Source organism: Ictidomys tridecemlineatus, chromosome X, assembly GCF_052094955.1.
Source record: "Ictidomys tridecemlineatus isolate mIctTri1 chromosome X, mIctTri1.hap1, whole genome shotgun sequence".
NCBI classification, from domain to species: domain Eukaryota; kingdom Metazoa; phylum Chordata; class Mammalia; order Rodentia; family Sciuridae; genus Ictidomys; species Ictidomys tridecemlineatus.
Window position 1 is genome coordinate 2,970,203 of NC_135493.1, and position 27,839 is coordinate 2,998,041.

General features: G+C 33.7%; 1 protein-coding gene and 1 long non-coding RNA gene across 6 annotated transcripts in view; one reads left to right on the top strand and one right to left on the bottom strand.

Moving 5' to 3' along the window:
* Gabra3 (gamma-aminobutyric acid type A receptor subunit alpha3) overlaps positions 1-27,839 on the top strand; it is a 213,235-nt gene that overhangs the window by 15,874 nt on the left and 169,522 nt on the right. The gene's annotated exons all lie outside the window — the stretch shown is intronic.
* Positions 14,537-27,839, bottom strand: part of LOC144371665 (uncharacterized) — a 181,876-nt gene continuing 168,573 nt past the window's right edge. The window contains exon 2 of the long non-coding RNA XR_013431636.1: positions 14,537-21,500. This is a non-coding gene — a long non-coding RNA (uncharacterized LOC144371665). The remainder of the gene's footprint in view (positions 21,501-27,839) is intronic.

Below are 27,839 nucleotides of genomic sequence, written 5' to 3' on the forward strand. Positions count from 1 at the left end.
AATAGAAGTGAGGAAAGTTGTCAACTTTATCTTCTTCCAGATCTTGAATAAAAGCTTTCAACTACTTCTCATTCAGTATGATAGTAGCTGTGTGTTTCTTATGTTGCTTTTATTATGTTGAGGTACAGTCCTTTCATACCAAATTTGCTGAGGGTTTATCATGAAGCGATGTTGAATTCTTTCAAATGCTTTTTCTACATCCTTTGAAATATCTATGGTTTTTGTCTTTTATTCTGTTAATGTGATATATGCCATTTATCCATTTGTGTATGTCGAAACATCCTTGCATCCTTGTGATCAATCCAACTTGATCATGATGAGTAAATTTTTAATGTGTTGCTGAATTCAGTTTGCTTTATACTTTGTTTTAGATCTCTGTTTATTTGGGATAATGGACTATAATTTTTTGTTGTGTTCTTGTCTGGTATTAGGATCAGGGTAATGGTAACATCTTTAAATGGATTTGAAAGTATTCACTCCACTTCAATTCTTTGGAATAGTTTAAGAAGAATTTATATTAGTTCATTTTTTTGAGGGGGATTATTGTAACTAAATTTTTATTTTATTTCTATTTGTTTATATATATATATATATATATATATATATATATATATATATATATATATATAGAGAGAGAGAGAGAGAGAGAGAGAGAGAGAGAATAACTTCTCAGTCTTCTGGTTGTATGTGATGTAGAATTACATTGGTCATGTAATCATATATGTACACAGGATATTAATGTCCAATTCCTTCTACTATCTTTCCTATTCTCATTCCCCCTCCCTTCCCTTCATTTCCCTTTACCTAATGCAAGGTACTTCTTCTATTCTTCCCTACACCCCTTCCCCTTATTGTGAATTAGCACATGCATATCACAGAAAACATTTGGCTTTGGTTTTCTGGTATTGGCTTATTTCACTTAGCATGAGATTCTCCAGTTCCATGCATGTACCAGCAAATGCCATTATTTCATTTTTTTAATGGCTGAATAATATTCCATTGTGTGTATTGTGTATATATAGGACATTTTCTTAATCCATTCATCTGTTGAAGGGTACCTAGGTTGGTTCCACAGTTTAGCTGTTGTGAATTAGCTGCTATAAAGATTAATGTAGCTGTGTCACTGTAGAATGCTGATTTGAAGTCCTTTGGGCATAAACCAAGGAGTGAGATAGCTAGCTGGGTCAAATGGTGGTTTCATTCCAAGTTTTCTGAGGAATCTCCATATAATTTCTTTAAATGTTTGGTAGAATTCATCACTGATACCATTAATTCATGAAATTTTCTTTGGTATGAGACTTTTTATAACTTAATCAATCTCCTTAATAATTTTTAGTCTTTTCAAATTTCCCATTTTCTTAATTAAATCATGGTGGTAGGTTTTGTTCATGGAAAAATGTATCCATTTGTTTTAGGTTATTCAATTTGTAGGCATATAATTGTTCTTAATATCTTTGTATAAACATTTGTGTTTCTGTGGTATCAGTTATAATGTCTCCTTTTTAATCTTATTTATGTTTAGTCTTCTCTCTTTTATTTGCTTTACTGTTTAAATTACAGTCAATCTGTATATTACTTTAAAAACAATTCTTTATTGATCTTTTGTATTTTTTAGTCTCAATTTTGTATATTTATGTTCAGATTTTTGATTAAGTCCCTCTAGTCTCTTAATGTAGAACATTAGGTTACTTATTTGAGACCTTTCTTCTTTTTTGATGTATGTATTTATCGTTGTAAACTTCCCATTAGAACTACAACTGTCTTTGCTATGTCTCATAGATTTTGGTTTTTTTGATCCTATTTTCATTTGTCTCAAGAAAATTTTAAATTTCATAATTAACATATTAGGTCTTCAGAATCATTTCTTAAAAATTACTATGTGTTTGTGTATTTCCAAAGTTCTACTGTTTTGATTTCTAGTTATGTAGCATTGTATTAATAAATGATACTTGATATTTCAATTTTTAAAAAATTTGTTTTGTAATCTAACATATGATTTATCTTGGAGAATGTTCTATGTACAGTTGAGAAGAATGTATATTTCAAAGGTGTTGGATGGAAAGTTTTGTATATGCCTTTTAGGTTCATTTGGTAGAGGACACTTTAAATTTCTTTTATTTTTATTAGTTCTTTTTGGTTTTACATGACAGTAGAATCCATTTTGATATAATTATATAAGCATGGAGTATAGCTAATTAGATTTATAACCCTAGTTTTGTGGATGTACATGATGTTGACATTCAATGTGGTGAATATATATGTATGTAGGAGAATTATGTCAGAGTCATTCCACTGTCTTCTTTATTCCTATCTCCCTCTCTTCCATTCATTCTCCATTGTCTAATCCACTGAACTTCTATTCTTTCCCTCATCCTTGTTGTGGATTAGCACGTATATATCAGAGAACATTTGGCCTTTGATTTTGGGGGGATTTGCTTATTTTTTTTCACTTACCATGATAGTCTCCAGACCCATCCATTTACCGGCAAATATCATAATTCCATTCTATGTCATGGTTGACTAATATTCCATTGTATGTATATACCACAATTTCTTTTACCCATTTTTCTATTGATGGACATTTAGGTTGGTTTCCTAGCTTAGTTATTGTAAATTGTGCTGTTATAAACATTGATGTGGCTGTGTCATTGTAGTATGCTGATTTTCACTCCTATGAATATACACTGCAGAATGGTATAATTAGGTCAAATGGTGGTTCCATTTTTGTTTGAGGAATCTCCACTCTGCTTTCCAGAGTGTTTCACTAGTTTGCAATCCCACCAAAAATTTATGAGTGTACACTTTTCCCCACATCCTTAGCAACATTTATTGTTACTTGTATTCATGATAATTGCCATTCTACTTGGAATGAGATGAAGTCTCAATGTACTTTTAATTTGCTTTTTCTCTAATTGCTAGAGATGTTGAACATTTTTTCATATATTTGTCGACCATTCATATTTCTTTTTCTGTGATTTGTCTATTTAGTTCCTTTGCCCATTTATTGACTAGGTTATTGTTATTATTATTTTGGTGTTAAGCTTTTTGAGTTTTTGCATTTCCTGGAAATTAATGCCTTATCTGAGCTGTGGGTGGCAGAGAATTTTTTTTTTTTTTGCATTCTGTAGGCTCTCTTCACACTCCTGCTTGTTTTCTTTTCTGTGGGAAAAATAAGCTTTTGAATTTAATACATCCCACTTATTGATTTTTGATTTTATACTTCTTGCACTGTAGGAGTCTTGTTGAGGAAGTGAGTTCCTAAACTGACATATTGGAGTGTTGGGCCTACATTTTCTTCTAGTATGTTCACGGTCTCTGCTCTAATACCTAGGTCTTTGAACTACTTTGAATTGAGTTTTGTGTAGGGTAAGAGATTGGGGTTAAATTTCATTTTGTTACATATGTATTTCCAGTTTTCTCAGCAGTATTTGTTGAAGAGGCTATGTTTCCTTCAATGTGTGTTTTTGGTACTTTTGTCTAGTATGAGATAACTATTTATGTGGGTTTGTATCTATGTCTTCTTTTCTATTCCATTGATATTCATGCCTGTTTTGATGCCAACACCATGCTATTTTTGTTACTATAACTCTGTAATATAGTTTAAGGTCTGGTATTGTGATGCCTCCTGCTGTACTCTTCTTGCTAAGGATTGTTTGGCTATTCTGGGTCTCTTATTTTTCCAAATGAACTTCATGACTTCTTTTTATATTTCTATGAAAAACATAATTCAAATTTTAATAGGAATTGCATTAAACCTATATAGCCCTTTTGATAGTATGGCCATTTTGACAATATTAACTATGATTATCCAAGAACATGGAAGATCTTTCCATCTCCTAAGGTCTTCTTCAATTGTTTTGCTAAGTGTTCCATAGTTTTCATTGTAGAGGTCTTTTACCTCTTCTTTTAGATTGATTCCAAGTATTTTATTTGTTGAGACTATTGTGAATGGGAAAGTTTTCCTAATTTAGTTTTCAGCTGATTCATCATTGGTGTATAGGAACACAATGGATTTATGGGTGTTAATTTTGAACTCTGCTAATTTGGTAGAATTTTTTGAGGGGGTCTTCTAAATATAGGATCATGTCATCAGCAAATAAAGATGATTTGAACTCTTCTTTTCCTATTTGTATTCCTTTAATTTCTTCCTTTTTTCTAATTGCATCTTCTTTTATGCTATTTGCTTGTTTTCTCTTGTTGCTTTCAGAATATACTTTTTGTGTTTGATCTTTGACAGTTTGATTATATTATGTCTCTGTGTAGTCTCATTTGGATTGAATTTGATTGTAGGTCTTTGACCATACTGTACATGGATATTTATATCATTCTCCAAATTCAGAATATTATTTCTTTAAATAATATTTCTTCCCCTTTATCTTTCTCTGCTCCATCTTAAATGCCACTAGCCCATAAATTTTATCTTTTGATATGATCTCATGAATCCTGGAAACTTTCTTCATTTTTACTTTTATTTTATTCCTCTAATTATTCTTTACCCCCACAAGTAACCTTTCTTCAAATCCAAAGATTCTTCCATCTACTTGATCAATGGTGCTGTTGATTCTTTTTCATTTTTTACTTCATCCATTGTATTTTTAGTTCTAAGATTTCTGATTTATTATTTCAACATTTTATTATATTTCTCACTGTAGAGTCAGTCACTGGCACTTTATTTTTTCCATTTTGTGATATCATCTTTTCTGATTATTCTTGATCCTGTGTTCCTGTGTTAATGTCTATGAATTGAAGAGTTATGTACTTTTAAGTCATGTCTGGGAACATTCTTCAGCAATAATCATGTCCACAAATTCATGGTAGATTGTTTGTTGTGGTCCCTAGCCCATGACTGCTGCAACTGTTGCATCACTAGAGAGATGCCCCAAACCCAAGTCCACTGAGGCTGGTTCTACAACCAGACTAGAATCCAAGTCCTTGGCTGCTGAGGCCTGCCTATTGTTGGGGCTACTCAGAGTACAAGACTATAGTTTCCTGGCAATAATATGGGATAGAACTTGAGTCTGTCTGCAAGAGGCTGCAGGTTCTTGTATGTCACTTTGGATATAGAAGGATCAGTCTGCGTGTACTCAGTAGATTTGAGGGTCTTATTTGAGATGGATTTTACTCTAGTGGGAAGTAAATGAGGCTGTATGCTACAGCCAGGTACTATGATCTCTGACCTGGTTACATTAGTTTCTATGAAGTCATTTTTTCTTGGATAGTCATTCAAATTGATATTTTGGCAGGGTTATGATTTCTGGGGAGTCCTATTTCACCATCTTGCTTTGCCAGTCTTCTCAAATATCACATGTATTTTGATGCTATAATCAATGACATTTAAAAAATTAAACTTCAGAATATTTATTACTAGTGTATAGAAATATAATTAATTTTTGTATATCATCTTTGAATCCTTTGACCTTTTGAAATTCACTGAATAGTTTTAGTATCTTTTTAACATTCTCATTTTTTCCTGTGTAGATAATTAAAGTGTCCAGTAATAAAGACAGTTTGATTTTTTAAATCTGTATATCTATCTATCATCTAAGTGTGTTGGCATGGAGAATTACTGTGATTGATTTTCAAATGTTGAGCTACCCTTGCATTCCCAGGAAAAAACTACTTGGTCATGATGTATTATCCTTGTTATGTATTTCTATATTCCATTAACTAATATTTTCTTAGGGTCTTTGTGTGCATATGTTCATTAGGGATTTGAATTTTATTTTTCTTTTCTTACAAAGCAATTTTAGTTCTTGATGAAGAGTCATTCTGTTCTTGTAAAATGAGTTAAAAACTGTTCCTTGGTTTTCTGGAAAACTTTGTGTCAATTTGGTTTTATTTCTTCCTTAAGTGTTTGGTATATTTTACCAGTTGCCATGGTTTTTAACTGCAAGTTTAACTATAAACCTAATTCTTTAATAGATAAAGTGCTATACAGTTAATTTATTTATTCTTGAGTGAGCATTGGTAATTTATGTCTTGCCAGGAATTTGTCCATGACATTTCCTTATTATTCTTAAATGTTTGTAATATCTGAAGTGAAATACTTTTTTTTCATTTCTAATAATGGTAATTTGTGTCTTCTTTTTTTCTGTAACTTGGTCTTGTATGTAGTAGCTTGAAGATTCTTACTCATTCTTCAAATTTGTTACTTATTCTTTAACTAAAAAGGTAACAATTGGTTTTTTCATTTTTCTGCAAATAACAATTTTGCTTTCCTTTTAAAATTCTTATAGTGTGGCATTGTTTCTTTTCTTATGATTGTGGCTACTACATACAATATAATACTGATCAGTTACATGGATGAAAAAGTCCCTATCTTTTTGCTAACATGAGTGGGATTGTTTCTAAAGTGTCCCTATATTTATAGCATTTGCCATATGTTTTTGTTAGAAAGATGTTTCATTGTATTTTTACTTTGCTAAGATTTTATCCTTGAATGAAAGAAGAATCATATTGCATGCTTTTTCTTTGTCTATTAGGATGCTCATGTTTCTTTTATTATAATATGTAAATAAATTTTAATACTTATTGTACATTATATAATGCTTTGCTTACCCTTCTTTTTCAGAATTTGAATTTCATTGATTATTTGATATTGAATTGTTCCTTCATTTCTTGGATAAATATACTTGATTGTAGAGTCTATGAGGCTGCATTTGTTTTTTCCTTTAAAAACTGTATTTATGTTCATGTATTAGCTTTGCATTAGTTCAATTATATGGGACACTTCTGATATAAAAGATATTTATTTAACTCAGTTTTGGAGGCTTAAAATCCAAACAATATAGAATGAGTTCATTAAAGACCACTCCTTGTTGGTGACACCTCATGGCAAATGATGGATGCCAACTGTGAGAGTGCATGGAGGAGTGAGTGTTAACATCTTGAATTTAAATAGAGAAAAAGAGAGCAAGGGGATGTGCAGTGTCCCATAATCCCTTTAAGGTGCATGTTTCCATTGACCTAAAAACCTTTCATTAGGCCCTACCTTCCAAATTTTCATCATCTCCCAATAGCATTACCCTAGGGAGCAAGACTTTTACAAATGCAGCTTTGAGGAACACTACACATATTCCAACCCATAGTAGTTCATAAATTGATTTCACAGCTTTGTTCAATTTTGATATTAATGTTACATTAAGCTAAAATATTGTTTGCATAACTTTTTATCTTTTTCCAGTTTCAAGAAAAGTTTGCACAAGAAAAGATTTAAATATTTATTGATAGTTTAATAAAAATTACTTTTGATCCTGGTGTGATCCCTTTCCCCCTTTACTACAAAGTGTGAGGAGGGAGATTTGATATTTAACTGGTTCAATTTTGATTCTATTGCAGTGTACTATTCTTTTGTTGTTTTATGGGAAATTAATGGTTAATTAATAAGTAATTAATTTCCCACTTATTCTACTTTTCAAAAATATAATGGCTAAAACTGTTCATAATATTGTTATGATTTTTTGATAATTGTTTAAATTTTGTTAAAATTATGGCAGAGCTTGGTTTAAAGTCAAATATTACTCCAAGTTTTATTGAGAACAGTAATTCCCTCATTAGCTTCCCAGAAGCAATCATTTTAAACCTTTTCAAATTATCCATTCAACATCTATGTTATCCCTAAATAACTTACTGATACTGATCCTTCTAAATTTTAAACATTGACACACTATTTATTAATTTCTCTCTCTAGAAGAAAAAAATTGCTTTTGTTATTCTGGCTATTTCAATGGCATTCATAGCTGAGTTAGATAATATATTGCATTAGTTTTCTATTGCTGCTTTAACAAATTATCACAGACTTAGTGACTTAAAACAACACAAATTCATGTAAGGGTCTTCTGCATTCCTTTGCTCCTGATGCCTTCATTCAACTTCAAAGTCAGCAATGGCTGATCAAGTGTTATTTGAAATCACATCACTCTGATACTGACTCTTGCCTCCTAGTTTCACTTTTAAGGACCCTGGTGAGTTGGCTTCCTTGTTCAGTATTTTGTTCTTTCATTTTCATGAGGGACATGTTTTTCTGATAATGGGTACATGTGTTAAGCAAATATTTTGACACTGTGATTTCTTTTTCTTTTATTTTATCCTTTTTTTCTTTTGTGGTCCTAGGGATGATCCAAGGGCCTTGTTCATACTAAGCACACACTTTACCACTGAACTACTCCACTAGCCTCTTGATACCTAAGAATCTATTTATTCTGTTCTTACACTCTATTGGTAGTTTAGTAGATTTTTTATTTTTTTTTATTTATTTATTTTTTGTCTCAGAGGTGGGTGTGGATACTGGGGATTGAACTCAGGGGCAGTCAACCACTGAGCCACATCTCCAGCCCTATTTTGTATTTTATTTAGACACAGGGTCTCACTGACTTGCTTAGGGCCTCACTAGTTCCTGAGGCTGGCTTTGAACTTGCAATCCTCTGTTTCAACCTCCCCAGCTGCTGGGATTATAGGTGTATGCCAGTGTGCCCAGTTTAGGAGTAGATTTTTAAATTGGAAATTTTTTCCCCTCAGGAGTTTGAAAAAATTGCTTCACTCCTTTCTAGCATTTCAAATTGCCACTGGGAAGTCTGAATCAATGTTGTTTTCTTGCAGATTGATTTTTATGTATTGTGTTGATACTTAGTTGACCGTTTTCATTTAGGGAATCTTTTAAGTTATATCATTGCCATTTTTTTCTCTCTCTCCCTCTTATTTTTGTTCTAGCTGTCTCTTCTTCAATCTTTCTCTCTCCCTTTCCCTTCTACTGTTTGAATATTGTCCCTACAAGGCTAGTTTTTCTTTCTTTTTTTTTATTTGTTCTTCTTAGTTATACATGGTGGTAGAATCTATTTAGATGTATCTACACAAGCATGGACTATAGATTATTCTAATTAGGACCCCAGTCTTGTGGATGTACACAATGGTGAGATTCACTGTGGTATATTCATATAAGAACATAAGAAAGTTATGTCAGATTCATTCTAATGTCTTTCCTTTTCCCATCCCTTCTCCCTCTCCTCCATTCCCCTGTGTCTAATCCACTAAACTTCTGTTTTTCCCTCCCTGCTTTATTGTGGTTTAGCTTCCACATAGCAGAGGCAACATTTGACCTTCAACTTTATGAGGCTAGTCCTATAATTTCTATTAAAAATAATCTCAACTTCATTTTTATGGCAACCAATTCTATTTCAAGGATACAATATCTTGTTTAATCTCTGATATTATTAATGATATGACTTATTATACTCTTTTCTGCCTTGCAGAGTCTTTTTTCTCCAAATTTCTCTCTAAAAAGTATTGATTGCTGTTTATCTTTCATGTACAAAACTTTCCTCATGGGCCTCGTGTTCCTTAGTTATTTGTTCCTATGTAAGAGTGGACCATTAAAAACTGATTGGAAATGCTGAGTGAGGAGGAGTATTATCTGCTGAGGTTTTTTTTTTTTAAAGAATTATAATGTAAATGTATTTAGATCTTTTCTCTTGGCCTGAGAAGATTCAAAAGAAATGGATATTGTATGTGCCATCCTTGGAGGATACAGACCTAATTTCTTGCATTCTGCGGGACAGGGTAGGAAGTGTATTGTGAAATGTTTTTCTGGTCTCATTTTCTTTTGTCTGTCTTTGTTCATTTGTGAATTAAAATAAATTGATTTACTGCCACTTTAATGGATTTTCAAGGTAAAACAGAAGCAAAGCTTATGCTCATTTGAATATCTTTAACTATAAAAGATTACAAGATTTAAAAAATCTTATGGTATATAATTTTATTTATAGTCCCACGCTTTTATTTTACAGTTATTTCCTCTTTTATAGTCTATAAGTGATAAAATATCATAGTTTAGTATGTACATACACAGTGTCTTCTTTGTCACCACTCTTACATGATGATATATATATACACACACACACACACACACACACACACACACACACACACACACACACACACACATATATACACATACATATGTATATACACACACACACATACATACATATATCTGGTCATTATGACTCTTTTATATCTATTGTTTCCTGTTTATGAAGGTAATATTAACTCTTGTTGGAGTATCTAAGTCTGTTCTTCAGACCTCTTAATTGTCTTTCATTTTATCAATTTCTTTTTTTAGAGCTTTATTTTATTTATTTTTATGTGGTGTTGAGAATTGAATCCTGTGCCTCACACATGATACTCAAGTGCTCTACCACTGAGCCACATCCCTAGCCCTCATTTTATCAATTACTTTATCTTGCACATGTTTCATTTTGAGTTGATTCCCCAGAAATATCTTAAAAATCATTTCCTTCGCCATATTGAATATAGGGTGTTTTTGCTGTCTTTTGAACTTTTGTTTCAGAGTCCATATCTTGATTTATAGGTTTTTTATCTTTTAATATCTACGATTTCCGATTCATATGTCCTTTTTATTTTATTTTTTTATTTTTATTTATTTATTTATCTATTTTTTTAAAGAGAGAGTGGGGGGGACAGAGAGAGAGAGAGAATTTTTAACATTTATTTATTTTTTTCTTAGTTCTTGGCAGACACAACATCTTCGTTTGTATGTGGTGCTGAGGATCGAACCCGGGCCGCACGCATGCTAAGCCATCGCGCTACCGCTGAGCCACATCCCCAGCCCCTGTCCTTTTTATTTTATAACCTCTTGTTATTCCTTTTCATAGATCTTTTTCCCCTAGTTCTTTGAGTATGTAAAACATATTTAGGTCCCTTTCAAATTTAGGTATTTCTCTGGAACTGTAATTTCATATTTGCTGATTTTTTTCACTATTTTTTCTAGTTGATTTTTGTAGGCTTTGAAATTCTGCTGCAAACTTAACCTCACATGGGAAAATTCATGGTTTTCTCCTGTTGTATACTCATCCTACCGAGGTCTGGCTGGATTATGTTATTTCATTTGACCATGTCCTTAGTTCAGAACTAGGTGCCATATTAGCAGCCTGGAACTTTTGTTCCTGTGGGATACCAAAGTTCCAGTTTCTGAGTCAGTGAGTGGCATGATGTGAGTCCTAGTTATATAATTGTCTCCACTTCCTACCTGGGTGGCACCTCAGTTTGCAGTATTAGTTTCTTGTGCTGCTCATAACATTTTAAAAGTTATTCTGCATAAAAGTCCCTGATTGAGGCTGGGGTTGTGGCTCAGCAGTAGAATACTCACCTAGCACATGCAAGATGCTGGGTTCCATCGTCAGCACCACATAAAAATAAATAAAATAAAGGTATTGTGTCTAACTACAACTAAAAAATTATTTTTTAAAAAGTCCCTTATTCATCTCTTGGTTTCCTGCAATGAGCTAGCTTTCCTGCTCTACCACATATATATATATTTTTTAAATTTGTTGTTTCTTTTTGGTTATACATAACAGGAAAGTCCATTTTGATATAATTATATAAACATGGAGTATACATTATTCTAATTAGGACCCCAGTCTTGTGAATGTACACAATGCTGAGATTTACTGTGGTGTATTCATATATGCACATAGGAGAGTTATATCAGATTCATTATATTGGCTTTCATTTTCCTCTCCCTCTTCCTTCCCTCCATTCCCCTTTGTCTAATCTACTGAAATTCTCTTCTTTCCCTCCACCACTTTATTGTGCTTTAGCTTCCATATATCAGTGACAACATTCGACCTTTGACTTTTTGGGACTGACTTATTTCACTTATAATAATAGTCTCCAGATCCATCCATTTGTTTAATGGTATTGATTTATACTATCCCACAGTAGTCGATCTCCTGGATATCTCTGCCTGTTACCTAGTAGGCGCATGAATTTACCCCTCCAACCAGCTAAATTTATTTTAGTTCCATGGACATATTTATTTTTGTTTCTATTTTTCTTTTACAATTATGATTGTGATTTTAGTTTTTAATGCATGCTTAATGATTTAGCTATTATTACTGTATAAGATGTTTAGAACTAAAGGAAATTTCTTCAATGTGAACTCAAATTGCTAGCTTGACATGATGATCCTTTGGGATTTCTAGATGTATGATAAATATTCTTTTTCAAATAATAACTATTCATCATTTGGTGTCTTATTTTTTGTTTTTTAATATATTTTTATTTGTTCTAACTAGTTATACATGACAGTAGAATGCATTTTGATACATCATACATAAATGGAGTATAACTTCTCTTTCATCTGGTTGTATGAGATGTAGAATCACACAGGTCATGTAATCATATATGCACATAGGGTAATAATGTCTGATTTATACTACTATCATTCCTACCACCATGCCACCTCCCCTCCCTTCACTCCCTTCTGTTTAGTCCCAAATACCTCTACACTCCCCCCTCCTGCGGAATGTGAATTAGCATGCTTGTATCAGAGAAAACATTCAGCCTTTGGTTCTTTGGAATGTGCTTATTTTGCTTAGCATAATATTTTCTAGTTCCTTCCATTTACCAGCAAATACCATAATTTAATTCTTCTCTAAGACTGAGTAATATTCCATTGTGTATATATACCACAATTTCTTTGTCTATTCATCTATTGAAGGATACCTAGTTTGGTTCCATAGTTTACCTATCATGAATTGAGCTGCTATAAACATTGACGTGGCTGTGCCACTATAGTATCCTAATTTTATGTCCTTTGGGCATAAACCAAAGAGCGGGATAGCTGGGTTAAATGGTAGTTCCATTCCAAGTTTTCTGAGGAATCTCCATACTGCTTTCCATAATGGTTGTTCCAATTTGCAGTCCCACCAGCAATATATGACTATACATTTCCCCCCCATATTCCACAATAAATGTTGCTTTTATTCTTGATAATTGCCATTCTGACTGGGGTAAGATGAAATCTTAGTATAGCTTTGATTTTCATTTCTTTAATTGGTAGAGATGTTGAATATTTTTTCATGTTTATTGATCCATTGTATTCTGTGAAGTGTCTGTCCAGTTTCTTAGCCCACTTATTGATTGGGTTATTTGTTCTATTGGTGTTAAGTTTTTTGAGTTCTTTATATATCCTGGAGATTAGTGCACTATCTGAGGTGCACATGGTAAGATTTTCTCCCACTCTGTAGGCTCTCTCTTCATGTTATTGACTGTTTTTTTTTTTTTTTTTTTTTTTTTTTTTTTGCTGAGAAGAAGCTTTTTAGTTTTAATCCATCCCATTTGTGATTCTTGATTTTACTTCTTGCACTTTAGGAGTTTCATTAAGGAAGTCAGGTCCTAAGCCAATATGATAAGAAATTAGGCCTAATTTTTCTTCTATTAGGTTCTGGGTCTCTGTTCTTGTGCCTAAGTCTTTGATCCACTTTGAGTTGAATTTTGTGCAGGGTGAGAGAGAGAGGTTTAATTTCATTTAGCTATATATGGATTTCCAGTTTTCCTAGCACCATTTCTTGAAGAAACTATCTTTGCTGTAATGTGTGTTTATGGTGCCTTTGTCTAGCATGAGACAGCTGTATTCATGTGAGTGTCTTTGTGTCTTCTATTTTGTACCATTTGTCTATGTGTCTATTTTGGTGCCAACACCATGCCATTTTTGTTACTATAGCTCTGTAGTATAGTGTAAGGTCTGTTATTGTGATGCCCTCCTGCTTCACTCTTTTAGCTAAGGATTGTTTTGAATATTTTTTGTCTCTTATTTTTCCAAATAAATTTCATGATTATTTTCTCAATTCCTAAGAAGAATGTCATTGGAATTTTAATAGGAATAGCATTAAATCTGTGTAATACTTTTGGTAGTATGCCATTCTGACAATGTTAATTCTGTGTATCCAAGAGCATAAGAAATCTTTCTATCTTCTAAGGTCTTCTTCAATTTTTTTTTTAGTGTTTTGTAGTTTTCATTGTAGAGGTCTTTCAGTTCTTTTGTTTGATTAATTCCAAAATATTTTATTGTTTTTGAGGCTATTGTGAATTGGGTAGTTTTCCTAATTTCTCTTTCACTGGATTCATAATTGATGTTTAAGAAGGCCTGTGATTTATGGGTGTTAATTTTATATCTTGTTACTGTGCTAAATTAGTTTATTAGTTCTAGAACATTTTTGATGGAATTTTTTTGGATCCTGTAAGTATAGAATCATGTCATCGGCAAATAGTGATAGTTTCAGTTCTTCTTTTCCTACTCGTAGCCCTTTAATTTCCTTCATTTGTCTAATTGCTCTGGCTAGAATTTCAAGCACCATGTTGAATAGAAGTGGTGAAAGAGGGCATCCTTGTCTTGTTCCAGTTCTTACAGGGAATACTTTCACTTTTTCTCCTAGAATGATGTTGGTTTGGTGCTTAGCATAGATAGCTTTTACAATGTTGAGTTGTGTTCCTACAATTCTTAGTTTTTGTACTGTTTTGAACATAAAGGGATGTTGTATCTTGTCAAATGCTTTCTCTGCATCTATTCAGATGGTCATATGATTCTTGTCTTTAAGTCTATTAATGTGATTAATTACATTTATTGATTTCCCTCTGTTGAACCAAACTTGCATCCCAGGGGTGAACCTCACTTGATTGTGATGCACTATTTTTAAAATAAGTTTTTGTATGCAATTTGACAGAGTTTTATTGAAAATTTTTGCATCTATGTTTATCACGGATATTGGTCTGAAGTTTCTCTCCTTGATGTGTGTTTGTCTGGTTTTGGTATCAGGGTGATATTAGCCTGATAGAATGAGTTTGGAAGGGTTCCTTCATTTTCTATTTTGTGGAGTAATTTGAGGGCTATTGATGTTAATTCTTCTTTGAAGGTGTGGTAGAACTCTGCTGAGAATCTGTCTGGTCCTGAGCTTTTCTTAGTTGGTAGGATTTTGATGGTGTCTTTTATTTCATTGCTTGAGATTGATCTGTTCAAATTGTGTATGTCTTCCTGATTCATTTTGGGTAGGTCATATTTCTGTAGAAATTTGTTGATATTTTCAAGATTTTCTATTTTATTGGAGTATAAATTTTCACAATAATTTCTAATTATCTTCTGTATTTCAATAGTGTCCATTGTGAAACTTCCTTTTTCATCACATATATTAGTAATTTGAGTTTTCTCTTTCCTTCTCTTTATTAGCATGGCTAAGGGCTTATCAATTTTATTTATTTTTTTCAAAGAACCAACTTTTTGTTTTGTCAATTTTTTGAATTGTTTTTTTTTGTTTCAATTTTATTGATTTCACCTTAGATTTTAATTATTTTTTTGTCATCTACTGCTTTTGATGTTGATTTGTTTTTCTTTTTCTAGGGCTTTGAGATGTAATGTTAAGTCTATTCATTGACTTTCTATTCTTTTAATGAATGAGCTCAATGCAATGAATTTTCCTCTTAACACTACCTTCATGGTGTCCCCAAGATTTGGATAAGTTGTATCACTATTCTCATTTACTTCTAAGTATTTTTTTAATTTCATCCCTGATTTCTTCTGCTATCCATTCATCATTCAATAGCATATTATTTATTATCCAGGTGTTGGAGTAGCTTCTATTTTTTTATTCTATCACTGATTTCTAATTTCAATTCATTATGATCTGATAGAATGCAAGGTATTATTTCTGTATTTTGTATTTGTTAAGAATTACTTTGTGGCTTAAGATGTGGTCTATTTTAAATAAGGATATATGTGTTGCTGAGAAGAAAATGCATTTGTTCAATGATGGATGAAATATTCTATATATGTCTGTTAAGTCTAAATTATTAATCATATTTTTATTTCTATATCTTCTTTATTTCCTTTTTATTTGAAGGATCTATCCAGTGGTGAGAGAGGCATATTAAAGTTACCCAGTATTATTGTGTTGTGATCTATTTGGTTCTTGAAATTGAGAAGGGTTTGTTTGATGTACACAGATTCTCCATTGTTTGGAGCATAAACATTATGATTATTATGTCTTGTTGATGTATAATTCCCTTAAGCAGTATGAAATGTCCTTCTTTGTCCCTTCTGATTAACTTTGAAGTTCACTTTATCTGATATGAGGATAGAAACCTTAGCTTTTTTTTTATCTAGTCCACGTGACTGTTTTGTTTTCCCGTCCTTTCATCCTTCAGTCTGTGGCTGTCTTTGCCTATGAGGTGAGTCTCTTGAAGACAGCATATTGTTGGGTCTTGTTTTTTAATCCAATCTGCCAGTCTTTGTCTTTTCATTGATAAGTTTAGGCAATTGATGTTCAAAGATTATTATTGAGGATATAATTTGTGTTTCTGGTCATTTTGGTTTATTTCTAGTTTTTAATTTGAATTATTTTCTCCTTTGATTGACTATTCCTTTACCATAGTTCTTCCCTTCAATGGTACCCCCCCTTTTTTTCATTTCTTCCTCATGGAGTATTTTGCTGAAAATATACTGAAGTGCAACCAAATATTCCGGTTGCAAATTCTTTTAATTTTTCATGTATCATGGAAGGTTTTTATTTCACCTTTAAATCTGAAGCTTAATTTTGCTGGATATAGGATTATTTGTTGGCATTCATTTTCTTTCAGAGCTTGGTATATATTATTTCAGGACCTCTGAGCTTTGAGTGTCTGGGTTGAGAAATCAGCTGAGATCCATATTGGTTTCTCTCTATTTGTAATCTGATATATTTCTCTTGCAGCCTTTAAAATTCTATCCTTATTCTGCATGCTAGGCATTTTCTTTATAATGTGACTTGATGTAGGTCTGTGGTAATTTTGTACATTTGTGGTGGTGTAAGCCTCTTGTATTTGATTTTCCATTTCAAGGGTTTGGAAGACTTTCTGATATTATTTCATTGAAAAGATTGTGCATTCCTCAAATGATGGGAACCTTTTCATGTACAACCAGAGAAGTGAAAAATTGTGCTCTATTTGTGTACAGTGAATCTAAGAGCATTCTGCTGTCATATATAACTGATTAGAACAAATAAATTTTAAAAAATCTTAAATTTGGTCTTTTCATATTATCCCATAATTCTTAGAAGTTCTGTTCATGGTTTCTTAACATCTTCCCTCCATGATCAACTCTGTTTTCAAGATTATATATTTGTCTTCATCGCCTGAGGTTCTGCCTTCCAAGTAATCTAGTCTGTTGGTGATGCTTTCTATTAAATTTTTAATTTGGTTTATTTTTGCATTCATTTTAAGGATTTGCTTTTTTTTTCAGAATCTGTATCTCTTTATTGAAGTGAAATTTTCTTACCTGTATTAGCTATTCTACATCATTTTCTACTTCGCAGATTATTTAAACTATGTACATTCTAAACTCTTCTGACATTTCTTCCACTGTGGTGTCAATGAATTCTGTTATTGGATTATGTTTGCTTGCTTGGAGTGATTTCTTTCCTTGCTTTTTCATGTTTTTGTGTGTCTACCCATCTAATAGTATGGATCTGAAGCAGTAGAGTTTCTACCCTGTGGACTTATAGCATCCCTGAAGGCTTCCAGTATCTCACTGTTTAGGACAAGACAAATAATCACAACAACCAATTCAAATACATTAAATCAAATATTTCCTACTATGACATCTATAATTTTAATTATTACATACAATAAACAGAAATGATCAGTTATTGCATACAATAAAAATAGCAAGTTTGCAAAAGGGTTTACATTTTCAAATGGTGGACATGGAGAGAACAGAAGTGATATAGGATATGATGATTATGAGGGAAGAGGGGAGAAGTAAAATATTAAAGGAAGAGTGAAAGAACAATAGAGATTGACTGTTAGCAGGAAGAAAAGAGAGAATCAAGGGAAACAGGTAGGTACAAGAAAAAATATATGTAAAGCAAAAATTCTAAAAAAATACAAAACAAAACTAAAATAGACTAATCAAACATCCTAATTCACAAAAAACACTAATCCATATAAAATAACTGGCTTCAAAAATGCAAGAGATGAGAAGGGGAAAAAAGGAAACTATTTAAATGTCCATGTACCATTAAGGTCATGATTAAACAGTGAAAAAGAATTTTAAAAATCTTCATGAAAAGTTACAGAATTCTTTCCATTGGAGTTTAAACTATTTGGAGCTTCTCTTCTCAGCAGTTTTAGGTGGGGTTTTCTAGAGTGTGATGCTCCACCCTCTAGATTAGTGAGAAAAGTAATCCCTTAGGTAGAGTTCCTGGAGGCAGGGTTTAGGTTTAGGTGGGCTCCAGATCCTTTGCTGAATGATAACTGGCCTGGAGACTTTAAATTGGTGCACCTCCAGTGCCCAGTACTTGCTGGACCATGCTGGAAGACTTTACCCCAGGGATCTCCCCTGGGTTCCACTTGTGTGGTCCGGGAACCAATTTTTAGTCCCCTACTTCCTGTTTCCTGGTCTGGGGTTCAGTGTCCAAACAATTTCTGCTATCTCCAGCCTTCTGAGTTCCCAGGGAGATCCCAGCTGAGTTTCCAGCAAGTTCCCAGCCAGATGCATGTCTCCCAGCTAGTCCTCCAAACTGCTGGATTGGACAGGGAGGGGTAGAGCCTGGTGGGTTTCTATGACCAGTTGTCCTCTGTGTAAACGTGTCTCCACATTTGATTTTCTTCTGGTCACTTTAGCACTCTTTATGTTGTGAAATGCGTGTTTACTGAGCTTGTACTTTGGGACAAACTCAGGTTTGCCAGGAATTGGCTTCCTCTGTTGCTGGCCCCCACACTGCAACTGCAAAATGGTTCCTTCCTTTGTCCTCCACATGCCACCTGGAGAGATAGTGGCTTCTTCCCGCCCCCCAACACAGACATAGGTGCAGTGCACATCCTTCAGGTTTGCCCAGCAATGTCCTTGGTCCCTAAACACTGTACCCAAACATACCTTGGGCCTCCCACAAAATGCAGGTTCCTTTAAGTCCCTTATCCCTCCACTGTGCTCACAGAGAGAGACCTCTCTGCTGAAGCTTCTGGCCTGGCTATGCTACTGGGGATTTTTCTCTTATTTTATTGTATCCAACCTCCTGTGTCCCCGGTCTGTTCTGAATGTTCAGTTTTAGGTTCTCCCCCACTATTTTTGTTCACCCACCTTGAGGAGAAGCTGCCTGTCTGCTTTCTTGGTTTCATGCCACAGAGCAGCCAGGAATGCAACCACCTGTATTCCACCATCTTGGATCTCTCCTTGGTGTCTTATTTATGAAGAATTATCCTTGATTATTTTTTTGCAGTTGATTTGTAATAATAGATTACAGTACTCATATATTGGGTAAAATATCATAGGTTGTAAAACAACAGAGACAACTGTAAGATCAGGCAAGGTAGGCAGCGACCAAAGGAGGCAGATTTAAAAGGCCACTGAATGAGGCTTTATTTGAGACTCACTCCCAGGTGGAACTCGATCAAACCAACAGAGTGGACATGAGAAGAGTCTGAGGAGAAACCACATGGGAGCTCCACCAGACTGGGATTTTATGGGGCTAAGGCAGGAGGGAAGGGCTTAGGACATGAAAAGGGATTTTTAGAGTCCCTTATCCTGCTGGAGTTGCTCAAGTTTGGCCAGGAGGTCCTGCTGATTGACAGGCATTTCCATTGGCACCTGACTGATGTTTCTTTCCTCGCAGGCTGCTTTGTTCTAAGTCACAGACACCAACACCAACCTGACAACAACCACTCAGGTTGGGTCTGGCAGGCATGTGTTTTTGACTATGATAGCAGGAACCCTGGACTTGCCTAAAACTTGGGCCCCAGGCAGATATAAAAGAAATATTTGTAGGTAGGTCAGATTGGTGGCAATTGTTACCTCAGTATGAAAGTCTTATTGTGACAGAAAGGAGGAAGAGAAGTCAGGAGTGTGGGAAAAGTTGTAGTTGCTTATGTGATGTTTGAACAACTTTAAACAGAAATAGAGGAAATGGATAAGGATGCAACCTATCTTGAAGTTGAAAACAACTATATTGATTGATGTGGGAGGAATAAATGGGGCTAATGGAGGTTTTGCCATAGTCTCAGGTAATCTTTCAGGTGGGAAACTGTGGTGCCTTTGCATTGGAAGAAGTGAGAGGAGGGCTAGTGTGGCACTGACAGGGAGGGCTAGTGTGGCACTGACAGGGAGTACTGTCAGTTCAGGCTGAAGAGGTAAGATTTTTGCTAATTTTTTTTAAAAGTGCTGCTTGTTTTTATTTCTTTAAATAATTTAAATTACAATTATTAACACATTAATTATATTGATTAATAGGTTTAACTCTGACATTTTCCACACATGAATATTTCATGCTTTGATTGTATTTGTCCTCCTTAGTATCTCTTGCCTTCCCTTTTTCCTCCAGTTGCTCTGTCTCTTTGCCTAATTGTCTTATATTTTCTAGTTATGTTATCTTTTTAGCTTTTACATCCAAATACTTTTTATTAAGCCAATATTACTCTGATACCAAAACCAGAAGAAGACACATCAAGGAAAGAAAACTACAAACCAATATCCATGATGAATATAGTTTCATAAATGAAAGAAAAAGTGTGATAGTTATTTTTCTGTGCTCATCTAATTTCACATAACATGGTATTCTCCAGTTCCATCCATTTTCCTGCAAATGACATGATTTCATTCTTCTTTATGGCTGAGTAATACTTATACACACACACACACACACACACACACACACAAACACACATGCATGTGCTCGCACACACATATAAAACATATATATAACATATATATACACATATAAAACTCATGTATATTATATAATATATAATAATATATATTATTTTAATTTATATATATATGTATATAATATTTTCTATATCCATTCATTTGTTGACAGGCACCTAGGCTGATTCCTTAACTTGTCTATTGTGAATTGTGTAGCTACAAACATGGGTATGCAGTAATCTGTTTTGTATGCTGACTTCATTTTCTTTAGGTATATACCTAGGAGTGATACACATTGATCATATGATAGATCTATTTTTAGTTTTTTATAAAGACTTTGTAAGCCAAATTAAAGGGTTTAGTCTTTTCCCCAAGAGTAGTAGGGGTCCTTTAAATAGTTTCAAGGAGGGAAGGAAGGCAATCTTATTTGCATTTTAATGGCCCCTTCTGGTTGTAGTGGGAAGGATGAATTAATGCAACAGAAGGGCAGCTAGAGTAGATGTGAAAACACAAGTAACATTGCTCTGACTAAGGTGATATCTGGAGACAGAGAGAAGATAGGTTTGAGAGATATATCAAAGGTACATTGATAGGAATACCAAATGGAATATTTAGCAAACACTAGTAAGCCTAGTTAGATTAAACTTGTACTTTTGCTAACTCTATTTCCTACCAGCTTTTCTGATCTGTCTCATTCACCCATCAAGACTGAATTATTGTTCTTTCCTGTCTTTTAATGTGATTCTTTCTTCTCAGAACCTTAGCTTTCTGCTCTTTTTTTGCCAAAATCCCACAGTCCTCTCCATTTTCTTTCTTTGCCTTCCACATTGGTGATCCCGTAAGAATATTCTTCATTTTCAGTGGTTGATTGTTTTTCACCAATTTCTTGTTTGCTTTAAATAGTCTTTCTTGGTTTTCAGCTGGGGCTAGATTGAGACAGAAATTCTCTTATTCTTGGGGAGTGGATGTATGCTTGCCAAAAGTTTGTAAAATGTATGTCGTTGTACAAGTGCCATTCCAGCTGTATTAACACCTAGGCAGAAATAAATAAATACTCAATTTTAGAATTCACTTTCATCTTTACTTTTGGAGTGATTTCCTTCTGATTTTTGACTATCTGTTTAGAAATCTAAAAATATTGTATTCTGCAGAATTATTTGGGGGATCCTGGGCAGTATCTATACTATAATAATACTTTTTGTTATATATGCTCAGTGGGAGCTAGAGGCTGAAATGGGTATATATGAATGGAACCTTCCTCTATTTTTGTGTCTGGTAGCAGATTTTTATTTTTAGATAAAGGCAGTTTGCTGGACTGTGTACATTGCATATTCCTGTTTATAGCTGCACTACCCTGAGGATAAACTTCAAATCTGCAGTTACTCTTTAGTATACAGCTTCATCTGTCTGCCTGCAGCTACAGGGACTACAATTGAGAGTAGCTCTTTGGATGGGAGGTGGGACATTGACATTGCAAAGCAGCCACAGCTCTGAATCATTGTCTGCAAAGTGTGTGTTTTGGAATCTGGGTGCAGAGTTGGAAGGAACTATGAGTCAGTGCACTCTTAGGATAAGACCAGTTGTAAATCTGGCCAGAAGCCTGAGGCAATTGCACAAACAAGACAGGTTGTCTCTTCTTCCTTGGTGATTTAGTTCTTGAATCACTGTCTCTAATTGGTGAGTCTGTGAGACTCTGTAAATGGTTTCCTTGTTTTTCCAAGTACCTCCCAGGGATAAAGAATAATTTTAGTTATTACCTATATTCCATATAAAGTATGTAGGGTCATATAAGCAATACATATGGATGGGCAATAGCTTTCCAGATGTTTTGATATGCTGCAGATCCAGGCAGGATTTGCCTCTGGATATTGTAGCTAGAATTGACAAATCTGATGTTCACTTATTGGAGCTTCTGTGTGACTGATTTCTATAGAAATTGTCAGATATATTCAAGTTCCATTTAATAACTCCTTTTTTGGTGAGAGGCAAGAAGTTTTTATTTTTCCTCTCAACAGCTATTTATTGACTACATGAAATGTATCAGTTGACTGTGTTGAATTTTGAGTATATAATGATAAATCAAAGGGAATAAGGTAATGAGAGTTAACAATAATGATTCTGTGTATGGAAAGAGTGAATGATAGAACATATATTGGAGAGAATTAATCAAGATATAATATAACACCTCAGCAATTTAGCAAGGTCCTAAGCAACTTAGAGACACTCTTCCTCAAAAAAAAAATGTAAAAAGGGCTGGGGATGTGATTCAGTGGTAAAGCATCCCTTGGTTCAATCCCTGGTATGAAAGAAAAAGAATGTAATATAATATTACATGACTTGCAGGGTTGTTGTGAGAGTTAAATGACTAAATGATTTAATAAATGTAAAGTGCTTAGGATGATATCTAACAGATCATATTTCATCAATTTTAGGAAGCATTTTTAATATATTTTAACATTTTGAAAATCAGAACAAGTCTTAATTATCCATGACATCCATAATTTGTTTGGAAGTGTGTTTGTTTTTTTAGTGCTATAGAAAATATTGGAGTGTCTTAAAATTGATGGCATCATAGATTAGAGGAAGTATGATAGTAAGTGCTATAGAAATGTTTGTTGTTGTCATTATTATTTTGTTGTTATTATTCAGTCAAATCTAGTAGGAGAAAAACTGAGGCACATATAAATCACTAGCGTACGATTGCTCATGACAAGGGATGTGACAGAAATAATGCAGGAGTGACAAGAAAGTACTGAGAAAGGGAGTGACAGAGAAAGTGGAATCATATCTATCTGTTTGGAGAAACTGATTTTCATTAGAGGAGAGAGAGAATTTCATCATTACCAGCACAGAGCTGAGTCCATCATAGAAGAGTATGAAGAGTTCACTGTGGGGGACTTGATTTCCCTTGGGTATTAGTCAATTCACCTGAACTGGTGCATGCATAGCAAGCTAAGCAGTACGATTTGTAAGAGTGCTACTCTGAATATCTTTTAATCCAGAGTGATTAACCCCGTTGATCATTTATGCAGCTCCCTTTATGCACTAACCATGATTCTAATTTGTTTTTACAAGAATTTAATCCTAACAATGCAGTGAGATAGATGATGGTATCCTCTATTTGCATATGAAGAAATCTCACCTGTGAAAGCCCAAGGTCAGGCACCTCTATTTTGATTTGGCATTTGAACCTGGGTCTTTGTGACTTAAAAATCTTTTTCTTATACTTTGCTGGGTCTTAAAATGTCAGTCTCTAAGTTAAGGGGGCAGAATGTGATCTGTTTTTGGATGGTTCTAAATAATATCAGTTTCTCATTTACTCACACAATATTCATCTTTAGCTTATGAACCATATGCCATGTAAGGAACAGGAGATACAGGAGTAAGCAAAAAAGAAGAAAGGATCTTGCTGTTGTGGAATTTGTAGTTTAGTGTGGGGAAGACAGACATTGTAATTTTTTTTATTAGAGTATCATAGTCATATGTAGTAGTTTGGTTAATTTTGACAAAATCATACATGCAAGGAATTTGATTTCAATCCCCTCTCCCTCCACTCCTCCCTCCCCACCTCCCCTCCTCCCTCCCCGCCTCCCTCCCCCTATTCTTCCTCTACTTTACTGATCTTCCTTTCACCCCTTTATTTTATATTGGTTCTTTCTACATATACACAAGGTGGGATTCTCTTTGGTATGTTTATATATGCATATAACATGATTATAGACATTATAATTTTTAATTCCATAAATAAATAGTTGGAAATTATGAGAAGTAATAGGAGAAAAACACACAAGTTTCTGCAGTCAGGGAAAACACTGGAGACCTATAAAGGGCAGCCAAAGATAGCCTCTTTAAGAAGAAATTATTTAAACTGAACCTAAATGATCAAAAAGAGTCTGTCATGCAAATTGAAGTCAAAGACAGATTCTGGGCCTGCACATGGGCTCTGAGGTAGGAACAGGCATATTTTGTTGAAAAACATCAAGGTAGGGGCATAAAGTAGGATTGGAGAAGTAAAGATGGGATAAATATCCAATTGGGAAGTAGAAACAGAAGCCAGGAAAGCAGTTTAAAGGATATTGTTCTATACTGGAAACCTGGCAGTCAGGACTTCATCTAAGTAATCTCATGTAACATCACAACATAAAAATCAGGTGCCTTCAGATATGATGTGCTATAGAGGACTCACAATGCCTTATGTGCTGTTTTTGCCCAAAACCCCATCATCTCTGTCTAATAAGGAAAAAAAAAACACTAGACAAATTTAGATTATGGGCCTTCTGCAAAATAACTGATATTTTCTTTTTAAAAGTGTCAATGTCATTGAAGACAAAGAAAGATTGAGGAACTGTCCCAGATTAAAAGAGACTAAAGAGGCATAATAACTGAATGTAATGTGTGATCTTAGATTGAATCCTGGACTGGGAAAATTGCTATAAAGGGCATTATTTTTAAGACAATTGGTGGCATTTCAATATGGATAGACTCCAAAGTAGGTAATAATGTTGTGTCAATGCTACATTTCTTGATTTTGATAATTGAATATAAGTGGGTTATATGAGTATGATATTGATCTCTAGGAAATACACAATAAAGTATTTATGGGGTATAGAGGCACAATGTGGCAAATTTTAACAGTTGATTAATATGGACAAAGAGTATATTCTATTCTTGAGTATTCAAAGTTTGAAATAACTTCCAAATAAAAAGTAAAAACAACAACGACAACAACAACAACAACAAAAAAACAGAGGTGGGATGTTTGGTATTATACCTGTGTAGCCAAATTAAAAGCATATTAAAGTAGTCAAGATGAATGAATGAGCTCATATCAGAACAGTTGTTAGTGGTGATGGAAGCAGCATAGAGAAAGAATGGGGGGGAAGTACATATAATTGGCCTGATTCTGAGTAACAGTCAGAAATAGAAAGGGCAGGACTTGCTAATAATGTGAATGTGGTAGTTAATATAGAAGGAATGGAGGGATTGGCATTGCAAGAGGTAGTGATGCATAGGGTTAAATACTTATTCATTCATGTGATATTTGATCATGAGCAAGTAACTGAACCTCTCTCTAAGACTCAATAGCTAATATATAAAATGGGAATAATACCAATTTTTTCATGGAAGTGTGGCAAGATTAAAATTACACTGAAAAACCATCTAGATTATTAACTGGTTTGTAGCACCAATTAATCTAGGGATTCAATGATGGAAAACTTAATGTTTTACCATTAATGTAATGCTTGCTACAGATTCTTGCCAATGTATTTTATCTGATTAAAGAAGTTGCTTTGTATTTCTGGTAGTTTGATTAGAAATAAATATTGCATAAAACATTTCATAAAATTCATAAATTGAAATTATGATTATTCTCTTTAACCTGTAGATATTGTGAATCTCATTGCTTATGCAAATATTACAGAAAACTTGCATTCTTGGAATTAACCCAATTTGGGTGTGATGTGTCCTTCTTTTTATATGTTGTATCTAGTGTGTTTTTGTTTGCATTTTTGCAATAGTTCATTAGAAAGACTTGTTTGTAAAAGTGATTTTCTTCTAATGCTCTGTTTGAATTTTGGTATGAAGGATCTGCAGCCTTAGACAATAACTTTATTTGTTGGAGAAGGTAATAGTGAAGTCATCTAGGCCTTAACTTTTTTTTAAAAAGAGAGTTTTTAGTTGTAGGCTCAATGTCTTTAATATTATAGTTCCATTCTGATTTTCCATTTTGGCTTGAGTAAGTGTAAGATGTATTTTCTAGCAATTTGTACATTTTAATTGCATTTTCAAGTTGATGGCATTAGTGTTTTCATAGTATTTCAGGATCTTTTTGATATCTGAAGGATCTGTCATCATATTTTTCTTTTCATTCCACACTTTGATTGTTTGTGCTCTCTCTTATTTCTTCATTGCCACTATAGGAGTTTGTCAACTTTTGTATTCTTCTCTAAGAAACAACCTCTTCTTTTGATGATCCTCCTTATTGAGTATTTGTTTTCTCCTTTATTAATTTTTGTTTTAAATATTTCTTAATTTCTTCTGCTTTCATTGAATGTGATTTGTCTTTTTCTAATGTGATGACATGATGTTTAGCTCACTGATTTTCAACTTTTTTCCAAGTCCTTTTGATCTGGATTTATCTATAACCAAGAGTTTAAATATGTATTATTCTTTTTAATATTAGAACCTTTAAAATATTGTCTAGTTCCCACTGTAATTTACCCCATAATTTAAGGCTATTCAGAAGTATATTCCTTAGTTTCCAAATGATGGAGATTTTCCTAATTATGTTTGATTATTTTTTTTGCTCAATTGTTCTGTGGTCAGAAAGCATATTCCATAGAATTTCAATGCTTTTAAATTTGTGGAGAATTGTTTTATAGGCTAGAAGAGAAGTCAGCCGATAATAGCCCATAGAGCAAATTAGGTTATGAACCATATTTCTATGTCCCATAGGCTAAAAATGTTTTTACATGTTTGAAAGTTGGCTTATAAAGAAAAATAATGTGATATTGTGTAGGTCTGCAAAACCTAAAATATTTACTTCCTGACCACCTACAGAAAAAAATTCCTAAATTTACTATTTTGGCCTTTACAGAAAAAGTATGCTGACTCTTAGCCTGACATATGGTCAGGATATATAAATATTTCATACATTTATGAAAATAATATTTTCATAAATGTAGTTAGGTTTTGTTTTCTTAATATTTTAAAACAACCCTATTAAAACTAAGAGGGTTTTAGGGAATAAAATTGAAATTGTTGAGAATAGTGTTCTATATATGCCAATTAAGTTGACTTTTTCAGATGTTGGCATAAAAATAGATATGAAGAATGTTATTCTTTTTATATGAGGTGTCCCCCTAAAGCTCCTGTATTAAGGTTCATATGCAAAATGATTAGATTATGAGAGCCGTAACTTCACCAGTGTATTCATCCATTTTATGGATTAATAATTTGAAAGACCTACTGTACTGGGTGATAACCGTAGGCAAGTGGGTGAGGGGGAGTAACTAAGTATCTATCTGAGGGCATGAACTTGGTGTTATATTTTGTCCCCCTGGCCCTTCCCTCACTCTTTCTGCTTCCCAGCTGCTGTGAACCAAGTAGCTATTTTCCACCGTGCACTTCTGTCATGATGTTCTGCCTTACCAACGGCTCAGAGCAATGGAATTGGCCAAACAAGCACTGAACCTCAGAAACCATGAACCCAAGTAAACTTTTCTTCCTTTGTTTTACTTTTGTGGGCTGTTTTTATCACAGTGATGAAAAGCTAACACAGAATATCAATGGAATAGAATAAAAGACATAGAGACAAATCCACATGTGATCCTTGACAAAGGTGCCAAAAATATACATCGGAGAAAAGACA